The sequence below is a fragment of the Gobio gobio genome (assembly GCF_949357685.1).
Source record: "Gobio gobio genome assembly, chromosome: 5".
Taxonomy (NCBI): domain Eukaryota; kingdom Metazoa; phylum Chordata; class Actinopteri; order Cypriniformes; family Gobionidae; genus Gobio; species Gobio gobio.
In genome coordinates, this window is record NC_137101.1 from 11251608 (window position 1) to 11260714 (window position 9107).

General features: G+C 38.8%; 1 pseudogene across 1 annotated transcript; it reads right to left on the reverse strand.

Annotated features, from left to right (window-relative positions):
* Window positions 1-1476: 1476 nt before the first annotated feature.
* Window positions 1477-2706, reverse strand: LOC307126018 (G-protein coupled receptor family C group 6 member A-like; annotated as a pseudogene). The gene has a single exon. The product of its transcript is annotated as a G-protein coupled receptor family C group 6 member A-like (transcript).
* Between the last annotated feature and the right edge of the window lie 6401 nt (window positions 2707-9107).

Sequence of the window (9107 nt, forward strand, 5' to 3'; positions counted from 1 at the left end):
CATTATAGTATCAAGTACATTTTTATTACGTTTAATAGTATAGGCCTATGTCTTTTTCAGCTGGGCAGGTAGAGGGTGACAATGGGAATACACAAAATGGATTCCCAAAATGTATCAAGATGTAACAAAATGTATCAAGAAGATCAAATTTCCTTGATGCCATGATTCACTAATGTCGAGATCAAAAATAAAAGTCACTTCATCCGGGAAAGCCAAGTTTACATAAGCTGTTTATCATCAAAGTATCATAGAGGAGGAAGATATAATGACAGTGTTACTGTTTAAAGAATTTCTGGCATGTCAGACATCAAAAACCCACAGGAGGAAAGGTAAACAAAAAATCAGCAGACAGTTATTACATAAGCTTGTCATTGTTTGTCATGCGGGAGGAGTTCCACAGAAGCCGTCTAAAGTTTTTGTGTCATTGCATGGGGTTTCTTCCTGGAGAATCAAGAACGCCCCATAGCCCGTATGGTGGTAAACCCATTTTTAGATGCGTAAAAAGATTATTTGAATTCATTAGATAAACAAGTACACCAGGAAAATATTTCATTCCAAAAAGAAACTGTGCTGTTGGGCATTTTTATGCCCCAGTAACAACAATTCGGAGAGCTTATGATTAAATCAAAGTGGCTTTGATTAAGATGTTGGTGCATGGTATTAAATTGTCTTGCATCTGTAACGGTAAAATCAATGTCCCCCGAATTAAGTGTGAAAATGCCCAGATTTGAAATAGATTTGTACTGAATGTACTGTTTGTTTAAAATGTCAACTATTGAGTTGGTTGGTGTATTACTGTTGTACAAGCACAATATGTTTCTAAGTGTTTTACAGTTGTGTTCTTCCCACTTTTTACATTTTATATATATCATTAAACTTTTTATATTTATTGTTTTTTTTTTTTTATAGGCTCCAGCATCCCCACAACCCTACAGATGACAAGCAGGCTGCAGTAATAGCAGGCCCAACAAAATAACACAAAAACTCTTTATTAGCAATACAATTTGAATCTCAGGAATAATAGCCATATCAACATAAACAATACCGAACCAAAAACAAAAGGAACAAAGGGCTTAAATACACACAGACTTATCAACATAACATGAAACAGGTGCGTAACTCAAATCAGAAATGTTCATTAACTGACTTGTTTATTAAATTACTTGTTTATTGACATATTTATTGTTTTCCCTGGGTTGGACAGAACAAGAGCTAAATAAGATATGCATTGATATGCAAACTATAAACAATATACACTCTCTCAATACTGATAAAAACAAAGAATCACAGAAAGCATGTCAGTCACAAAAATGCTTTATTTTTTAAAATTGATTAAACAGGGTTTCACTGACAAAATAATTAACTATATGAGTGTTTTCTTATAATATTTGTTATATTAGTTTCCTCTTATTGAAGACAAAACAGAGAACATAACGGGAAACTCAAATTTTTTTATTGATTACAAATTCCCCATTCTCACGGGACGCTTAAGGTTCTCCGATTATTCTTAATCCGAATGATGAGTTTCTGGGAGCCGCTTAAAATCGGTCTCTTCTGGTTTTCCTCATTCATCTCCTCTGAAGAGCCAGAAGACAGTGCGGATAAGGAACCTGCAGACACATTGACCTCGCGTGTCAGATTTTCTGTGGAGAGGTGGACCGAGGAAAGATTGCCTGTAGGGTAAGGATTTGAGAGCGATCCATTTATTATGTTTTCCATGCCAGAGTCAATAGTAAATATGCTGTCTGGGCGATCGAGTCCATCCCTACGCCGAACCTCTCGTGAACTTCCACGGAAGCGTCTGCTGAACTCCCGATGCTGGTGTTGTACTTGCTTTTAAACAGGATGATGTAACATTTGGGCATGAAGTGACAGAGGAGAATCACATATGTGGAGAAGAGCTTCAGCACCATCTGAATGGCAGATTTGTACCTGACCATATCAGTCTTGTTCACAGAGATGTTTCCAAACACCACCCAACTGACAATGTAGATGAGCATGCTGATGCTGATGATTTCTCTTCATTGTAGCACTCAGGAAGGTTCTGCCCTAGGCAAACCCAAAGCACTCCAATGGCAGAAGGCCGATGAGGGCCAGCATGAGTCCAAAGAATAGTACGTTTCCCTCAGCGCACTGATGTGAAGTTCAGACGGTATTGCTGAGCTCTTAGAAACCACGGGTGGATTCAACCTCAACCACAGAGCGCAGATGATGCCCTAGAGAAGTACACAAATGCCAATGATCCAGTAGGCAAGGAACATCTTCCTCGTGGCCTGTTTTACAACTGAATCATTCAGGAAGGCAACCAGAATCTTAAAGTACCTGACCAGGATGCAAGAGACACACAGGGTGAAGCTCAGGCCAAAAAGCATCTGTCTGATTTAACACTGTATGTCTGTGGGTTTCCCGCCATCACGCTGGTGAACGTCCCGAGCAGGGACAGCAAGATCAGGATGGAGATGGGACCTCCTACTGCGAGGACCACTGGGGTGTTCCATCTGACCACGAATACAAGCATTACAATCAGTGTCAAAAGAAGGCCAAGACGAGCAAACACCACAATAGTGATACATAATCTGTCCAGGATAGCAAAATTGGCTTTTGGGGAGAGCAGAAGGTGGAGTTCGCATTAGAACAGAATTTGTCTGAACATTTGTGACATTCATCTGAATCTGGAGAGGAACGAAAAAAGAATCCATTAAACATACTTTTATTATACTGCTTCTGAATCTTAGAAAGTGAGTTGATTTGAGTTGACTTTTTTAAATGGATATTTTGACCTATAGCCAGTAAAGCATTTATTTAAGTCATTATTTACTCACCCTTATTCTGTTCATCAAATCAAACCGTTTCGGTTCCCATTGACTTCCACTGTATTTTTTGACCATATAATGGAAGCAAAAGGGAACCAAAATGGTTTGGTTAGCTCACTTCATAATATGTTCAAAATATGTCAGTAGAAGAGAGAAAATCGTACAGGTTTGGAACGACATGAGGGTAAATGAGAGTAAATGATGACAGAATGTTTTCTTTAAGGTGAACTATCTCTGTATGGAATTAGATTAAGCAATTGTCTAGTCATAATTGCAAGTTACAGTTTAGCTTGTGTGCTTTTGTATGTTTACATAACAGGATGTGTATGACAAAACTTAGCGTTTTTTGTCAATTCTGAAGCTGGTGTAAGTGACTTAAAGGTGCAGTAAGTGATTTCTGAGAAATACTGTTGATTATATGAAATCAACCCAAACAAACACCCTTCCCTTCATTGCTCCGCGCCCAAAATTCATGAACACACAATGCAAGAGCAGGGGCACGTTCAAAGCTCAAACCGGTGCGCAACGTTTTGCTACGGTTTCCGGTTGAACGCCATGTTTCCTGGAAACGGTGTGCAACGGTGTGTAACAGGTTTGAGATGCATTTGATCTCGTTTGGTGGGTGTGTCAAAAATGTCAGCCCAATCAGTGGCAAAATTTATATAAACCACGCGGTATTAAAGAGACAGCTCACACAATGGAAGTAAAGTTGTTTAATGTGTCCGCTGGTATTAGAAGACATGATTGTCGTAAGAGTTTAATAGTAATATATATATCAACATGATGATGTATTTATTTATTTATATCTTTAGCTTAATTGCAAGGCAAGTTTATTTATATACCAAATTTCATATATGGTAATTAAGTGCTTGACATAAAGTGAGAAAGAAAATACAAGCTATTAAAAAAGTAAGAACTAGAAATAAAATGATTTAAGTTAGAATTGATTACCAGGAGATAAAAAAGGTTCATTAAATGGGATTGGGATGTTGTCTTTTATTCTGGACGGCAAGGGCAGTGATTACATGTATTTTGCTGTATTAAACACGTATTTATATCGATTTCATCAGGCTCCGAAAATTCCTCAAAAAGAACACAAAGAATGGCCTTCTCGGCTGCCATAGTTACAACTCTTGCGTCAACAGAACAGGGTGTTCAACGCAGCACCGTTTCCGTTTAAAAAACGTTTTGTCGGGGCTGAACAAAGCCCAGATGTCTCTTTATTATAGCTGAAGCGAAGCAAAATAATGCTTTGCGAAAAATGACGGTGCAAATGAAGATGACGGACAAACGTCAAGGAAGAACAAAAATTGGAAATACAGTACACAAGAGCATATGAGGTGCTCCAGGTGAATAATGACACTCAAATCTGTCCTGTAACTACAGCCAACATTAAAACAACAGCATATCTTGGTTCTGTGAAACATAGTAAAAACTTTCAACAGCATTTCTCAGAAATCGCTTACTGCACCATTAATATAATATACATTGAATGAATACATATCGGTTTGGTTTGAGAAAGAGGCTGCGGGACACACCTCACAACTGTAGCAACAGGTGGGTTTGCCATCAAAAAAAGGATGTTTAAATCTAGGGCGACAACTTTCAGAGCACTGCGAAATCACCATTCTGGAAGAACAAAAACATGCTGTTATTGTTAATCATGTAGCGTGGCACTTTCGTTAGTGTCAAAGAGTTACCAAGTCTCCAGATTTGCTAAATTGATATATCTCATTAAACCTAGCTGATGCCAAGGCATCATTAACTGGAAAAGATGATAATATATTTAAGCTTTTGAATATTTGTTATTTGATTTTACAGAAATAACAGAGGAGATGTACCTCAGAGTGGATATCAAAGCCTCCTCTGCAGTTTTTTTCTGGAACAGATGTCTTCAACAGCATTAGCAACGGACTTCACAGCCAGCCCTACGCTAAACACCGAACAAGGGTGTATAGCTTTTATTAGAGTCACCCTTATTTCTTCATGGCTTTTATTTAACTCTCCTCTTAGGAAGTGCTGCAGGATGGTGTTGTTTGGATGTGAGTCAGGGCTTAGATCTAGATCATTCAGGTACCTTATGAAGTGAGAGTAGTCTTCTGAAAAAAGGGTTATTCCAAGAATTGTTTAGCACTTCGACTGGTGTAGCCCAACTATCACATCCAGATGTGTTGGGAGTGAGTTTCTCAAACAAAGAAGACTTGTGGTGAGGTTTAGCAAAGAATCTTGTAGCCAAATGTGATATTATTCAGCATGGAGGAGTTGTTGATAGCCTCCACCGCTTCAGTCATCCTTAGGGACTGAACCAACCTGTATGGTGAAACTGTCAGAAAGAACAAGAAGGGCTCAGAAGGCAGTTTCTGGATGGCACCACTGGTATGATTGATTCAAAACATTAAAAAATCTGTTATTTCAAAAATTCAAGTTTGAATTTTCTCACTCTTTGAAATAATTAATGTAAACTGTATGATGTATTGTGATGCACAGACTCACTTTTTGCAGTCCTGTTGAATTGGACTGCTTGCCGTCCTGATCTTGAAGCTTTGGTGAACTGGAAAGAGTCCTCCAAACATGATGTCCCCTAACTGTTTGGCTTTCAGTGCGCCTAAAACTGGGCCACAGTCACGACCCCCCTAAGCCAAATCATATTGTTATACACCTTCATTCCTTCTCTGTGTCTCACCCTTTTCTCTATTCTCACCTATCCTCTCAGCTGATCTGAGTTTGAGGTGAGGATGTTTCTAAAATGTTTTTAAGTTTCCTCATAGAAACAGATGCCTTGTCTCCTCCCTGCTCACACACACCTTAAAAAAGGTTTAAATCCAGATACTATTTTACGCAAGATTTGCATAAAATAACTTTCATCAATGTTTATCGAACAGCAATGCACAATTGAATCCAAGTATGCAAAAACCTCCCAGTATAGGAAACACATTGCATAACAACTCACCTTTACATAATCAAGTGATTATGCATAGAATAATCCATATGTTGTTTAGTGCCTCTAAAGCTGCACTGTTAATTGTATTGGTGCAATTGTTGTTGCTTGTCGAGTGCTAGTTTGATAGTTGCTGTAGAAACATTTCTTACTCTGAAAAACAGCAATTGATTTAATGTAATAAACATACACATGCACACACACAATGACCTCAAGACAGTAATCACATCAACTGACCGACCAAAGACACAATGTCACAAAATCAGACATAAAGACAAAACAGGGCAACATAAACCACCACAGCTTGAGTTTAAAACCTAATATTTTCATTTTACCACTTAATTTGAACAATCCATTTTTTTATTATTATTTCGATTGCACATTTAAATTTATGTAAGAACAGATCAGCAAAGATTCAAAGGAAGGAGGGAGATCGGTTCAGAGGGTTCTCTCTGACCTATTTAATAAAGGAAATAAATTACACAACTGGAAAGAGGGACATAAGTGTTGCGTCAAAGTGCATTATCATTATCATTATTATGTACTGCTTTGATCGGAGTGCACTGCATTTAGGAGAAATACAATTGAATGAATGTTAAGCATTTAGGTAAATTGGGACAGTTTTTCATACAGGGTTTAATTTTTGCTATGATTGCTAATGCCTGGTGAATTGGGGGTACACTATAGGACGCCTGCCTTTACATGGACATGAATTTAATGATATCCCATTCTTTATCTGTAGGGTTTCAATATGGACCCTTTGCAGCTATAACAGCTTCAACTCTTCTGGGAAGGGCCATCCCCAAACTGTTCCCACAAAGTTGGGAGCATGAAATTGTCCAAAATGTTTTGGTATGCTGAAGCATTAAGAGTTCCTTTCACTGGAACTAAGGGGCAAAGCCCAACCCCTGAAAAACAACCCCACACCATAATTCCCCCTATACCAAACTTTACACGTGGGACAATGCAGTCAGGCAAGTACCATTCTCCTGGCAACCGCCAAACCCAAACTCGTCCATTGGATTGCCAGACAGAGAAGCGTGATTTGTCACTCCATAGAGCACACGTACTTTACACCACTGTATCCGACGCTTTGCATTGCGCTTGGTGATGTAAGTCTTGGATGCAGCTGCTCGGCCATGGAAACCCATTCTATGAAGCTCTCTACGCACTGTTCTTGAGCTAATCTGAAGGCCACACAAAGTTTGGAGGTCTGGAGTCTGCAGAAAGTTGGTGACTTCTGCGCACTGTACGCCTCAGCATGTGCTGACCCCACTCTGTGATTTAATGTGGCCTACCACTTCGTGGCTGAGTTGCTGTTGTTCCCAATTGCATCCACTTTGTTATAATACCACTAACAGTTGTCCGTGGAATATTTAGTAGTGAGGAAATTTCACAAATGGACTTATTGCACAGGTGGCAACCTATCACTGTACCACTCTAGAATTCATTGAGCTCCTGCGAGAGCGACCCATTCTTTCACAAATGTTTGTAGAAGCGTCTGCATGCCTATGTGCTATATTTGGCCATGGAAGTGACTTAAACACCTGAATTAAATTATTTGGAGGGATGTCCCAATACTTTTGGCAATAGGCTATAGTGTAGCTATATTCAGCACAGTTAAATTATATGTTCAACATTTTTGCATAATTGTTAAAAACACAGTTTGATCGCAAACTATAGGAACAGTAAAAAATAAGGGATATTTACCTTGAACATCGCGTCTCTCATATTTCATGATCTCACACGGATGATTTTCCTTGGAAAGTACCTACTAACTTTTTAAAAAAAACTTCAAGAGATGAGAAGTAGGCTAATGGAAAAACGCTACTCGTGTGGTATCAACGTACTGATGTGTACGATTAGGAGTCATTGTTGTTGTTGAAACGACGCGGAGAGACAGTCGTAGGCCTAATTAGTGTTACAAAAAAAAAAAAACAGCAACTTATGTGGGGAAAAACACTTCAGTGAGAGTAGATGTCGACGCCATTACTATTACTCGCCACTAGAGAGCAGCGCTGCACTTATATTTTTCAGCCCTCATCCCACAAAACTGTGAAGAACTCGATATTTATTATTCTTCGACACTCGACAGTGAAGTCATTTTATGTCCTGTATAATTTGCCATTTATGCCAGTCTTGGCATGTTTGCTATTTAATGCGTCTGATTTTGATCCTGTCTGTAAGTAGGCTTTCACTGTATCTATCACATACCCGTTTATTACTTGCATTATTTGAGTTTCAAATTATGAGTTATAGAATTCATCTTATCCAGTTTTATCCTTCAATATGTGTATTTCGGTGAGTGTTTTTAATGTTTATAACGTGTGACATTTTGACAGTTGCTCTGTCAGAAACCTCCCCCTCCCCTTCTGAATAACCTTGCCAGATTACCATACAATTATCATATCATTACAGTCTCATTATCATATTGAAGCCAGTGGTAGTGGGTTTAAAATCTTTCTGTTTGTCATTTCATTCTACACTATACAAATTTCTTCAATGTGTGAAACCGTAACTGGACATCAGGCTATTTTGTATATTTATATTTTAAAGAGCATGGATTTATGAATGGAAGTCTGGCCTGTTTATTGCCGCTAGTTACTTAATGAAGTGGTTTAATAATATCAGGGTCTATGTGTCAGTGTTATGGCCATCCAAGTGTATTAAACACCTGCAGGTGGTCTAATATCTCTTCAGTATGATAATTACTTGTTGTTGTCCGCAGAAATCACCTGAAATCCCACTGTGACGGACGGACCTAATCTGCAATTCATTCCTGGATACAGTGAATCTGCCTTTCCATAATCATTGTAAAACAACTAACATGAGTGTCAATCATACCGTATCCTTTTCTCAAAGTGACCTGGAATTCATATCATATACATTAGATCATCTAAAGGGGTCTCATTTTGGGTGCTTCTCTCTCTCTCTCTGTTCTCCATTACAATATTAAAGAGAGTCTTACTTAAGCTTCTCTTCAAGGGTGGCCGTGAACTGAAATTTTCCCCAAAGTGCTCCAATCCATCACAAGGACAACACCGGGCCGACCATCCATGCATCATTTTAGAGAGGACGAGGGAGGGCTGTGGGTGGGACGGAGAGCGTGGCAGTGCGGGTGGGTTTTTCTCTAGCCAGAAGGGGGGTAGTGGAGCTCTGAGATTTAGAATATCATAATCTAAATGCTGGTTTTAATTTGTCATAATAAATGAGAAACCCCACTCCCCTGCAGATACAAGAGCCTTTCTTTGGGTTGTTAAAGGCCTTTTCTGCATACTGAGTGTGTTTGACCACAAATGCATATCAATGGCATGTATCCTAAATTATTGATAATGTTTATTATTTTAACGCAACAC